Source organism: Lampetra planeri, chromosome 12, assembly GCF_965212315.1.
Source record: "Lampetra planeri chromosome 12, kcLamPlan1.2.h2, whole genome shotgun sequence".
In the NCBI taxonomy this organism is placed as follows: domain Eukaryota; kingdom Metazoa; phylum Chordata; class Hyperoartia; order Petromyzontiformes; family Petromyzontidae; genus Lampetra; species Lampetra planeri.
Window position 1 is genome coordinate 7,639,264 of NC_136118.1, and position 14,079 is coordinate 7,653,342.

General features: G+C 44.4%; 1 protein-coding gene across 4 annotated transcripts in view; it reads left to right on the forward strand.

Moving 5' to 3' along the window:
• Positions 1–14,079, forward strand: part of LOC144721611 (RING finger protein 122-like) — a 67,825-nt gene that overhangs the window by 23,937 nt on the left and 29,809 nt on the right. Inside the window, exon 2 of one of the 4 annotated variants that reach the window (XM_078599387.1) lies at positions 2,059–2,187. The exons of the other annotated variants lie outside the window; for them this stretch is intronic. The gene's annotated coding sequence lies outside the window, so the exon portion shown is untranslated. The remainder of the gene's footprint in view (positions 1–2,058; positions 2,188–14,079) is intronic. 4 annotated transcript variants of the gene reach the window in all.

The following is a 14,079-nucleotide window of genomic DNA, read 5'->3' on the forward strand; positions in this document are numbered from 1 at the left end:
AGAAGAGTCAAGAGAGGATTTTTTTTATATTCTTTGGGTCTTTCGGTAAAGTCACGTAGATAGGTTCAATTGAATAAAAATAAAATAAACATTAAACTACGACGTTTCGATCGCAACACTAGCGGTCGTCATCAGGCGGAGGGAAAAGGGGGGTAAGTCTCTAAATGCAACTGTTTATAAAGGTTTAAAAGTGTGCGTAGCTCAAGTGTCACAACGGAGTGGGCGGGACACAAGAGTCTCGGTCAGAAGTGGATAGAGCATCCTATAGAGATGGAGTCTAGCCCATGATAGAGCAAAAGCTATAGAGATGGAGTCTAGGCCATGATAGAGCAAAAGCTATAGAGATGGAGTCTAGCCCATGATAGAGCAAAAGCTATAGAGATGGAGTCTAGGCCTTGATAGAGCAAAAGCTATAGAGATGGAGTCTAGCCCATGATAGAGCAAAAGCTATAGAGATGGAGTCTAGCCCATGATAGAGCAAAAGCTATAGAGATGGAGTCTAGCCCATGATAGAGCAAAAGCTATAGAGATGGAGCCTAGGCCATGATAGAGCAAAAGCTATAGAGATGGAGTCTAGCCCATGATAGAGCAAAAGCTATAGAGATGGAGTCTAGCCCATGATAGAGCAAAAGCTATAGAGATGGAGTCTAGGCCATGATAGAGCAAAAGCTATAGAGATGGAGTCTAGGCCATGATAGAGCAAAAGCTATAGAGATGGAGTCTAGCCCATGATAGAGCAAAAGCTATAGAGATGGAGTCTAGCCCATGATAGAGCAAAAGCTATAGAGATGGAGTCTAGCCCATGATAGAGCAAAAGCTATAGAGATGGAGTCTAGCCCATGATAGAGCAAAAGCTATAGAGATGGAGTCTAGGCCTTGATAGAGCAAAAGCTATAGAGATGGAGTCTAGCCCATGATAGAGCAAAAGCTATAGAGATGGAGTCTAGCCCATGATAGAGCAAAAGCTATAGAGATGGAGTCTAGCCCATGATAGAGCAAAAGCTATAGAGATGGAGCCTAGGCCAGCAGTGGATAGCGCATGCTATAGGCATGGTGTACTAGACTCGGCCAGCAGTGGAATTTTGTTTATCACTGTGAATGCTCAAATCATGCCATGAGATTCAGGGCCAACTTGTATACAAGGACATTGTATCTCATTTGACTTCAGTCAAAGTGCAGAGGCTGCAAAAATATGACACATTGAGTTAGCTGTGGCATTGAAAGCCTCCCATCCCATGTGATGACGTACGTATTATTCACATGTGTAGGTCATTACATTTGCGCGCATATACTTTGCTGTTACGGTAAGTTTTCATATTGCCGAGCTCATTCAAATGTTTGTGTGCCTTGTGGCACTTTCTTACATTTTGTCGTATTTTTAAATCCTTTATATTAAGTTCACTTGCTTGCTTGCTTACTTGTTTGCTTACGACCGTGCAAATCTTTCGGTCGTTTTTTAACCCACTTCCCGTGATCCAATCGAGCTGACATTTTGCACACAGACTCGTTGTGCGTGACAATTAATTTTAGTGAAAAATGTTTTCCTAAATTTTACACTGTTTAGGGAATTTTTTTTAATATTTATTTACCAATTGCTTAATGGTGGCAGACAATCATCTGACCCATAGGTGGCAGCCATCTCAAGCCAGAGGACGAGAGGACTCTAGCCGCCACGCATATAAAGGATTTATAGTGAAAAACTTTGTTTTTACGGGTTAATTTTTACTGGCTGCAGTTGGGGGAGGAGTGGCGCAGGGCTGAGGTGATGCTGGAGATGTTAAGTGGGGGGGGGGGGGAAATATATATATCTGTGTTTGCTGGTTCTACGGCGTGGATGAGCTGCAGCAGAGCAGTGAGACACATACAGAACCGTCATTCAATACGTGAAGGCCATTTGAAAATCTGCAGCTTATAATGTCCGCCTCGGATTTCACAGAATGTTTTTTAACCGACGCCCTCCATTGAGTGACGCCCATTTTAACATTCTGTGAATGTGATCTGAGCGGTAACACGTTTGTGTGAAAGATAACAACGTACTTTTTCACAACTTTTGCGTAGGTTAGGCTTTTTCAGGGCTGTGCTGGAGAGCTCTCTCCGATGGAACTAAATTGAGGAACTGAACTGAGATATTGAAAAAGCTCCCAGCACGTGGAGCGAAACGTCGGACATTACGCCAATTGACAAGCGGTACGACCCGACAACACATCAATAAAATCAGCTTCTACCCTCCTTTACACGGGGATGTTAAGTTGTAATACGTCTATTGTTTACCACTTCGAAACGGCCCTCACGACAAATTGTTAGATGGGGTCACTGCATTACTTCCCTCTTAACCTGCCCTATTATTGCCTCCCCCACACTCCCCCTGATACAAAAAAAAGTTTGCATCCCGCCCTGAAGAGAGAGGGGTGGTCATCCGCGTACAACTGTGCCCCCGAAGCTTCACGACAGCACTCACAACGAGGGTAATGGGCTGCCCGTGTACTCTGTGTCCAAATTAACGATAGATTTGTTTGTTATTTCAGCATGGCTTCGCAAAGCATTCCCGCCTGTCTGTCCCTTTAGGAAATGTTATCACTCTTCTACTAAACAAGCACACGCCCCGTATCCATGCTCCCCCTCCCCCCTATTCCACCGTTAAACAATCCCGCTTGATTGCGCTCAATCTGATCCCCCCCCCCCCATTAACTTGCACGTCTTCACGAGATAAATGTCATCGTTGACGTAACAACGCTCCGAGAGACTAAGAGATGGAATTTGCGGTGCTCCGTTCTCTCCACTCTCCCCTCATCGGATGGGGGGGGGGGCAAGTGCTGTAGGACCGTCAGTGTCGGAGCATGTCGCAGGAAGGAAAGGGGGCTGGGGGAAGGGGATAAACGTGCACTTTCTAAAATCTTGTACAGTGTCGATTTAAAGCTTTCGTGACTGCAGGGATTCATCTTCTTGGTTTTTTCGGTAAAGTCACGTAGAAGGGAAGTAATAAAATAATAAAAATAAAACATAATAATATGTTTTATATTATTATTTTATTACTTCCCTTATACGTGACTTTACCGAAAAAACCAAGAAGATCTTGTACAGTGGTTTAAAGTATGCATAATATTGAGTTATTGTGCACCTCCCTAATTTCACAAGGTCAACCTACAGGGTCGTCACTTTTGTTGGCTGCGATTCACATTTTTTCGCGATTATTTTTCGCAGAGGCTGCGTTTCATCCCGCGTCGCGTCCTTTTTTTTATTTTAACGTGAAAAAAGATTGTTACATCCAGGGAAGAAAAAAAACGACGTGGTGAAATCATGCAAGTAAATTGTACAATCCCATAGTGGCAAATGGACTTGTCATTCATGGCGATCGCTTTGCCTTCAAAGAAACTAATTTAAGATTTTCATGTACAACATTACCGGCATCGTGCCTCTGGAATATTATAGATTGTCTTCCGCTGCATGTACATCTGCTACATTAATACACACTCGTTATCAAATCATTCACGATGAAACGACACGACAGTTTGTGGATTATAGTCGACTCTTAAGCTCTGTATACATGCTTCGAATCACTTGTGTAAGAATCCATGTTTTTTTAATGAATTTCTGTTGCATGTTCATCACCGTTGATGGTCATGCAGTTGTGACGAGTACATTCACAGCAATGTTAACCGACAAAAATAGATTATTCAATTGAATCGTAACCATATATTGTAACAATTAATCAAATCGCCTTGGGTGGTGGTTTTTCCACCGCTAATGATACAAGTAATTTGTGAGCAATGAAGTATCATTCGTCACATGAATAACTCCTGAACGTGGCATTTGGGGAGTGGTGGCGCATGGGTTAGCACGCCGCATTGTGAAACCAGTGACACGAGTTTGATTCCTGGCCACGGTCAACATCAGCTGGAGTATGATATCTCAGCCTGGCCTTCACTAACCCCCAACTGATCAGCGTAGTTAAGTATGTTCAAACAACCCCCACCAGTCAGCAGAGCATGGGGAGGCCTTCATCCAGCGATAGATTGAACAATGTGACGAGAGAATATTAACATCGTATTTGTGTTCGTTAAATCGTTTGTAAGGACCTTACGCAAATATAAGCAATTCAGAGTAAGCAGTTGGCAAGCGGACGACTCGTAGCGCTTCATTGAGTTACGGATAAAGAGTGAAGTGGAGCCCAGTGTACCAAGCCACACGGACAGAGCCAATCAATGTGTATGATCGAACAGTTAGTCCATTATTTTGTTAACCTTATAAACCCGGACATGCTTATTGACGTTGGGCACGTCTGGCTCCAGCCGACGGCATGCTCGCAGAGGCTGAACAGCAACGCTACTGCCTGGCCCACGAACAGTATATTTCATGGCAATTATTACGCTGTTTGCACATTTTTGAGAAACTCATGTAATATAAAACAAAATGCATGCAGGCTGGATACAAATTTGAGTCGGCATCATCAGCCACAATTGATCCACTGCTGATTGTTGTCATCTCTTACAAATTCTGCAATTTAATAATACACCCAGCATCTGCAAACGCATTCCCTCTCTCGGCTGCCACGCTATCGTTATACGTGCAAAAGGTGATTTTTGCAAAAGGTGATTTCACGACACATTCTCAACCAACGGTCGCACACTTGCGGCCGTTGGATCGGACCTCCCATCTTGCCTTGCGTGTCATGTGGTATCACCATACTGTGTGTGTATGATGCAAACTGCACAGTTTCAGAAGAACAACTTTAAAGGGATAAAACAGGGAATGTATTATTCAACATTGATATACGTTTGTGCAATATTGTCAATGACACACGTTTTGCTCTCATTTTTCTTTGCTTCGTTGATGTACTTGGTTTGTTCTTGTAATTTATGGTGATCCAGGTCACTCACAAGTCAGACCATCCTGATCTCTTGAGTTTTCACCTGGTTAAACAAAATTAATCTAACCTTAATAATTGGCCATGAACATCTTAATATAGAGAAAACTGCAGAGCTTGGCCAATTGTTGACACCGGATTACCGCCTGGATGCCTTCCAGCTCGTATGTGATTCATCGGCAATTGTAAGGGCCAATTTGTATGAACGACGACGCAATGTAAAACTATTCACGTTTAGCTTGAAAATTCTGGCCATAGTATCCTAGGTGGTAATTTTTAGGACTCATCAGTAGAGTATAGTCGTCATTGCCTACTGCTCTCTCGCGCCTCTGTGCACCAGCCATCCTGCATAAGGCTTGATAACCTCATCAGTATAGGGTAAGCCACCTCCCAGCCACGTGCGTGAAATTTTAATCGTTTGCCAGTGAAACATTTACGACAATCAGCTGCATCACTGTGTGCCCCCAAAAGCCCAGTGTGTGTGTGTTAGTTGATGTTTTGAGTTAATTATTTAGGCACAGCTGCACGTGTTTTAGAATATGTGCCTGGACGTGTAATTTATTTACAGAAATCGAATTCCTAAACACGTTTATGAAGGAACCAAAAAAAATAAAGGCTCATTTAAATGTGAGCAACACTATGTTTCATTGGCATTAGTTTGATACTCTTTGATTATAATTTACTTTAATAATTATTGATCATGTGGTTGGGGGGTGGGAGGGGGTGCAGTGGTTATCAAACTACTATGTGATCCCAGCGACCCGAGTTCGATTCCCACCCACAGTCGAGTGGCATCTGGCCCCCAACCGGCGCTCGCCGGCACAGTGAAGCATCGTCACACAACCCCTCATGACCAACATGGCATGGGAAGGTCTTTATCCAGCAATGGATTGACAAGCGGCTGATATCATTATTTTGATATTATTATTGTTGTTTTTTACTCCTACACGAAGGATAATATGAGCATGGGGGTGTACATGTTTTTTAATTAACTGCAGCATGTCGCTAACGTGTCACATTCAGAGCGTCTGCTGACGCGGAACATTGTCCACTGGGATTGTTATCCTCCGTTTCACATTAGCAGTCTTCAGTGGACACTGGAATGTGGTTCGCCCCGCTCATCCCAAGTACACGGAGGGTAGATAATTCTTATGCTTTAAGTCTCGAGTGGCATCGGAATGATTTGCAATATGCCTCGTGTGTTGAAAAGGTGCGATGGTAATTGTGGTTCTGCGGAAGCTGCGCCTTGCAATTGGATTCTGGTAAATATCAGGGTTTTTCAGTATGCAGCTTGTATCGCCATGAAGCTGGTAAGGGATGCATCGTACAGTATAGCGGTTTACTTCTTGCCACGGCATTTTATTAAGCAGATATTTCTATACAACATCGCCTGTCCAGTAAGAACAGATAGTTTATTTTTCCGTTCTGATGGAAGGTGCGGTTTTGTGATTACTACAGTTTTTTTTATATACATGCTGTCATAATAAAGAAAATACGTTTTCAGAAATGTTAGACGTCGAAAAGGATAGATATATTATTTTATGCGCAGGGTTACAATTGGCTCTTGAAACTTTCTGAAGTGAATATGACGTCAAACCAAATATGTATTAAATTCTGCAAAGTGCAAAATCGGGCTGTGAGGTTACTGTCATTCCCCTGTAATCGTTCTTGGCGAGTGTGCCTTCTGATACCAATTACTGTAATGAAACCATGTGCCTGCTATTATCATGCGGCAGATTAATGGTACCTACGATACACAAGCTGCATTTATTATTTTTAAAATATATTTATTCCATGCTACCCATTTATTCCTTCAGTGTATGGTGGTCTAATTTCAACGATGTCTTGTGTCTGATGGAGTGCTGTGTATATTTATTGGCAGTTTCAGATCATAGAGACCGCTTAATATGTGAGGCACAAAGTTCACATCTCAATGCGCTGCTTCCTCTCCTTGTGGAGGTCTTAGACCGGTTTCTTGTAAATTAACTTACAAAGCACGGACTCAATTTCTGGTCGTAGAGAAATAATCGGCGTAGAAATTATTGGACAATGGAGGCTTTTCGTCTCTCGCAGCAGTAGGGTGGAACCAAGCATGCAGTGGGCAATTACCATTGACAAACTTGGGTTTTCCATTTTTGTGAGCATGGCATTACAGGGAACATCCATCGCAGTAAAAAGTGTGTATGTATAATGTAGAGGTCAGAGGTCACAACCGGGTACCCGATACCCGTATCCTACCCGTACCCGGCCGGGTACGGGTAGGGTACGGGTACGGCCGGGTACGGGTACGGGTACCCATTTGCGACCCTGGTGCGGCCGGGTACGGGTACGGGTAAGGAATCAAAACCCGTTTGCGACCTCTGGTAGAGGTTCCCGTGTTAATTTAACCTGCATCATCACCGTGTTCTGCCTACTGCTGGATGAAGGCCTCCCCCCAAGCCGTCGCCATCTCCCACATTCTCACGATGCAAAAAATCCATCCAACTCCTTCACACAAACTGATTTCGGTGCTTGATCACCGTGGTGGATGGGCGTGCTCTTTCCTTTGGTTGCCACTGTCGTTAGTCTCAGCCAACTGGTCATTATTCCTTTTTGCGGCATGTCCTGTCCGAGGCCCCCCTTGCTGTTCTTGATGTTCATAACATTTCACTACCATGTACCTAACCCAACACTACTATGCTGACAATGCATACAACAAAATGCACACGTGATAAAATATACACTTTTGATTTTACACAATGTTCTGCAACAAATACTGCAAAAAAGCAAGGTTCATATTATTGCACAAACTATAAACTTCGTGGTATTATTTATTTATTGGCATTGGTCGTACTGTATTTGATATTTAAAGCATATACAGTACTGTGTATATGTACAATGCAATGTAGTACGCTAATGTTCTTGTTAATAATAATTTCACCCATGCATGTAACCACCCATAGGGTCACCCAAGTGCATGCAGATGGAATCTGGCCATTGAAAGGAGCAGCTGTTGGCTATTTTCTCAAATCATAGGTTTGTAATCAATGATATTAGCAGCGTAGTGTGTGCACAATGCTTTCATTCTCATATAATTGTTTCCTTATACTTTCGCACTGCCAAAACAGCGTCTCATGCCATGCTAAGAGAATTGTACTGGACTGTAGCAATGCAGAGCCCCTTGTCAGTTCACTGCTTGGATGAGGGCCTCCCCATGTTCTGTCGGAGGGAGTGCCGAGTACCGATTCAGACAGATATCACTTGCAATTGACGTTAGCCATGGCCGGGAATTGGAACTGAGGTCAGAGGGTTGGCAGCACAATGTGTTAACCGCCGCTCCATCCGTTAGAATATTAGGCCCATTCAATTGCAGTTTTTAACTCATTTATCCAGGAGAGCCACATTGAGTCTTCGGAGTATTTTTTAGGAGGGTCCTGCATTGGGTTATTATTCATAATAAACGTTTTTGGGTTAGATCGCGTTATTTATAAATGTGTTGTAACCCTCCACCACCCGACACGGCCAATGAGTAAAAAAGTGTCACGTTGACAAAAGACAAATAGTTCACTACTTTAGCCCACCAGTGTGTTGAAGAGTGAGTCCACAACATTTACAGGTTTTTTTTGGGTTATTATTTTAAGATATTTTCAGCCAATGCTTGAGTATTTATGTACGTGTGAGAAGGAACAGGAGCAACCGGTGAAAACCCATGTGCGCGAAGGGGCAACATCCTATCCCCGTACAGTTGCAAACAGATGGCGATAAGTCCACATTTGCTGTATTGCCTTGTGGTGAGTCAGGATATAGCACCTCGACGTTTGTGCGATCCACCAACCCTCTCCTCCACAGTGCCGGATTACAGGCGTATATAGCCACCACCGCTTTGAGGCTCTGAAAATCTGATTACTTTTTTACATGCATTTATTTGATTTTAAGCAGAAATTGTTTGGCTTTAAATTTTAGTTGCAGTGAAAATAGAAAACTGGTTCTGCAAGATAGACGCGGTACTTTTAATGTTACACAAAGCGACTATAAAACAAAGCGACGTGAATATGTGATATATGACCATTTAGAAATACAAGTAGTGTGGGAATGCTGAATATTACGGTAGCGTATAAAGGTCGTGCTAATTTCATGACTGCCATTTGTGAATGATGTGGGGCGGTGATGCAGTGGGTCGCACACTGCTATCAGCCAACTTAAATGCTATGCCAGGCCATGGCTAACATCAGCGGTGAGTAAAATCTGCACCGGTTCTGGCCATCTTCACCAATCTGCACCGACAAGCGCGGTGAAGTATGGTGAAACAACCCCCAGGACCAACGCAGCATGGGGAGGCTTTCGTCCAGTAGTAGATTGACAAAAGGCTATACCCAAATTATTATGACGACAGTATTTTAAATACAGGGTGGAGCTGTGGCACTGCGGTTGATGCACTGGACGCCGAACTCCGCCACCTGAATTTGATTTCCAGCCATGGCTATCATCAGTGGGGAGTGATACCTGAACCAGTCCTGGCCCCCCCCCTAGCCCGCTCGACCAATCCGCACCGACCAACATGGAGAAGTATGAACAAAGAAACAACCCCCATGGCATCGGGGAGGCCTTCATGCAGCAGATAGCTTCGACGAAGGGCTGTAAGTATGTGTAATCATCAGCGTAACCATAATTAATTATTGGTTTCATTTTTTTTTACGAGAGTACTACGATGGAATTATTCTAATCAATACAGTGGAGAATGAATATGTACAGAACACATTATTGAGGCTTCATTACGTACCCCAGCCTTGTAGCGTGACCTTATTTAAATGGGGGGGGGGGGTGCATGCAAAGATTAGCGTGGTGAGAAATAAGCATGGTGGCACAACACAGTCAAAGAGATTTTAAACAAATGTCAAACGCTAAACAGAATGAGTAACGATATAATCTTCTTTTGTCTGCCATGAGTTCTCCAGCTTTCTCTCGCTCCCTATGTATATATTTTATACCAACATTTGGACCCATGTGCTTAACCTTAAAAAATGCAAATTCAACCCCGATGAAGCTTGGAGAGCTGAATGGAGTTGACAAGAAATCTCAAACAAAACCCTTGTGAAAGACACAATGCAGAAGATCCCTGGCTTTGATCTTCCATAAAGTTCATGGTCCACCCAAAACCACATCGGCAAAAAATTATGGCAGATGCGGATACCTGATACACAAATGGAAAATGTTAAACTCCAATGTGCGACTGTGGTCATCCAGAATAGATCATACAACATATGACGCAATGGCCGATCCTGAAATACGAAGGGTACATCACAGCGATACACTCCGGTGCTCCTGACGCCGTTGTCCGGCTTGACCAGCTGAATGTGTCATTGTAGTTGTTGCTTTGCATCTACATCAGCCATATGAAAAAAAAAGAAGACATAAAAAGAAACATGACTTTAAGAATGTATCACAGTGGGAGCCTTCAGCAGTGGGGGGGTGGGGGGTTGGCCCACCCCCATGGAAGGGGGGCTGACGTACCCATCATCAGCAAAGATGCCCCATATAGCCTTAACATACTTTTGGGGTAAGTGCTGTTCGCGAGCACCTATGAAAGCCCGCACGGTACACGAGGGGGTGGCTGGCCAGCACCATGCTCACCAACCGCCTTTGTCCCCAGTATCGATGTATACACACAGCACCAGGTACTCATTTGAGGCTGAGTTCACCTAGGGGAGGCCCAGGAGCGGTTGAGATAATCATCGCTGGTGTTGGCCATGAGCGGGAATCGAACTTGGATTGCCGGGGTCGTAGCGCAGTGCGCTAACCGCTACACCACCGCTCCCCCATCATCAGCATGCAGTGTGTCACACCCAGTCGAGGGCATCTTGAAATGTGTGCTCATTTCGCGAGCTTCAAGTGGGAATTCCTCGCGCACGGCTCGGAGTGAAATACGTTCATTGTTCCAAACCGCGGCCGCCCATTCGTGGCGGCGTGTGCAGTATCGTCAGCTTAATGTTCCAATGTATATTCCCCACGGTGTTTACTCGTGGTTTTTTTACATAGTCGCATTCTGGCATGCAAGATAATCAATTATCTCAGTTTGCTTATGAACAAAACATTGCGTGTCAGGCACCGATTCGAATCGCTGAGAAGCCATCTTCTAATTTGGAGATAACGTACGGCCGTGTCGCATGGTTCCTGCAGTTCGAGAGGTATAGCCATTGGACATGAATTGCTTCATGGACACAAATTGCTGGACCCGACTATAATGCGCATGTCGAATGGATTGGTGGGGTAACAATAGCTGGTGCATTGCACGATGTGAACCCAGAGACATAAGTTTTATTCGCGGTTGCATATAAAACACCTTTGAAAACACACCGCTCTACATCTCTCTGACCTGGTTCTGTGCTATGAAAAATAAATGGCATTACCCAAGACGTCACCAATTATATAATTTAGAAGGCAGTGCTTTTGAATGTATTGGGAGTTTTTTTTAAAGATAGAAACACATTTGAAAGTTGACCCTTTTTAAAAGATTCTGTACATTTTTTTTGCTATTTGGAACATGAGTCGGCTTTGAATTGGGTTTCGCAGCTAAGCCGGTTTGAGCCTGGATAGCGTTTGGATGGGTGACCACCGTACACAAACAGGTTCTCCTACAGCTTGCGGGGCTATGTCATGTGCAGTGAAGGTAGTGGGGGAATGGTGCATCGATTAATTCATTCATTTTGATTCTTAAGCTCCAGACATGTGCATTGAGTCACACGTGTAAGTGTGCTATGAACCCAGCGACCTACGCTCGTTTTCAGTCGATGGCTAACATCAGGGACGAGTGAAATTTCAACCGGTCCTGGACCTCTGCACCTTTGCCAGCCTTCACTGACCAGGGTAGTTATGTATGCTAAAGTTACCCTCTGGACTGACATGGCGTGGAGAGAGGCCTTCATCCAGCAGTGAATTCATAAAGGAATGTGAAAAAAATGCATGGACCGTACTGTGCATCTACTACGTTTTTCTAGATAGATCTGGGTCAGTGGTTGTTATTTGATTCAAACTTGTTTGGAAATGGATAGGACGTTATTACATGTAGTTGTATAATTGTATTTTGGATACCGTAAATACGTTTTGAGTCAATGTAAGCTACATGTGACGGATTGTATGCAAGTACAGACAGGACACTACTGTAAAAACAATGCTTTAGTCACAGTGCACAACAACAGCAGCAGCAACAGCAGCGACTGCTGAGGAGCAACACTTTTATTTTTAAATGATCCAAGTTCCTCGGCTTACAGGGCATAGGCTTGTGATTCAATAAAATAATTACTAGAAATTCAATTAAAGTTAGGGTGGTACTCGGCAAACGGAGCTGGATTTCCGGACATGGAGGATATCAGTGGCAAGTCCTATCAAAGCTGGTCCAGTGCCTCCCTTAGGTCGACTCAGCCTTAAATCAGTGCAATCCCTGGTGCACTGCGTAAACGTCGGCCGTGCTGCCGGTCACACTGCCGCCCATCAGTCTTAATCGGTGCTCACTGACAGTAACTGGCCCACGCAGTGTGTGTAGGCCATGGGCGAGAGGTGTCTTTCTCTTTGTCTTCTCTGCCCCTTCGCGTGATGCAGTGTCAAGCAGCGTGTGTCACGTTCATTTACAAGAAGCGGAGCTGTCCGGAGCAACGGACGGGGAAGTCGTGTGGTCATGTCGGGTCACACACAAAGGCCCGCAGACAAACTTCGCCGCTTTGCGTTTTGTCCATTTTTATGTAATTTCCTTATTGTAATCCACTGCATTATTGCAAATGACAAAGGGGACCATCTGGCAGGAAAAGGTGGTTTATTGCCTGATGGCTAATGTGCTCTCTTGTAACAGTCATATATTCGTGTTTACGGTTTTACTGGGTCAGAGCAGTGGGGCTGTGGTGTTTGTCCATTGCACAAAGAACCAGCCACAGCATGTGTCACCATTGAGTGACATCTCAACTCGGCGTGTTGCTCACGATTCGCTGTTCAGCACACACGTAGTGCATTATGTGGGACTCCGGAATCATGATATTTATACGGGAGAAAATGGTTGAGCTACGAAACCCTCCCTTCACGGTCGTGTTTTCACTCGCAAACGTAGTAAGATTCATTCCTGCGTGGATTTACATTGACAGATGGCAAGCGGAACACGCAGATTAGAGAGCATAGGAAAATCAGAGATATCACACCGACCGTCAAGAAGAGTGAGCGCGCTTGCTCGAGACTCACGGATGAGTGGCAGCTAAAGGGGGCGATGTGCCTGGGAAGGGCAATCAACTGGTGTGCAGGAGCAAGTTAAATTGTTGAATCGTGGGACCTTGCAGCATGGCTTGTAGAGACCTTCCTCCAGCAGAGAGTATATCATGGCTGATGATGATGATGATCATGATTTACCACAAGTATTATCGGTGTCAGAAATTGGAGTTATGGATGTGCCTATTATGCACAGCTGTGCTTGTAAACACGAGTTGCGTTCAGCACTTCAACAGACAGCCAGGCTCTGAAAGAAGAAGCTCCACTAGCTTTTGGTGTCTGATTACCAAATAGGATCTGCTTTGACTGAATGTTCTATTTACGACTGCAACGGATAGCTGCCAACACCGTCGCTTGAACGTTCCACATTGCGTTTTCGGGGTTAAGGCCTTTGTCGTGAAAATTATGTAATGAGACGAATTCTTGATGTGCATATGCTGAGATGGTAGTATTATAATATTAATTCTGTTAAGTTCTGTTTACATTCACATTCAATCATCATTTACAGCCATTTGTCAATCATTTGCTGGATGAAGACCTATTCGGAAGTCCACGGTGGTTGTTTGACCATACTTCACTCTGCTGGTCAATACGGATTGCTAAAAGGGGGCTAGTTTCTGGTTCGGATATCACTTGCAACTGAGCATCGTCCTGGCCGGAATCGAGCTCTCAGGTCACCTGATTTACAGTGCAATGTGTTCACATCCGGTGGAGAGAATAGTAACAACAATAATCATGCTGATGGGCCCTTATTTACTCACGAAATCCTCACCGATTTCCACTCGACTCGGTCACCGAGTCGACGCATCGTTGTGGCCGCTCATGTGCCGAGTGTTCCTATGAGAGAGCACACTGACCCGAGTTCTGGATAGAACCGCACACTTCCACACATCGTCGAGGGTGACACTCCCTGACGGCCTGTCCGGCGTAAAAATGTGACTGCCAAGTTCAGGGAGCATCAATGCCATTCACTCATACCTCACTCTCTG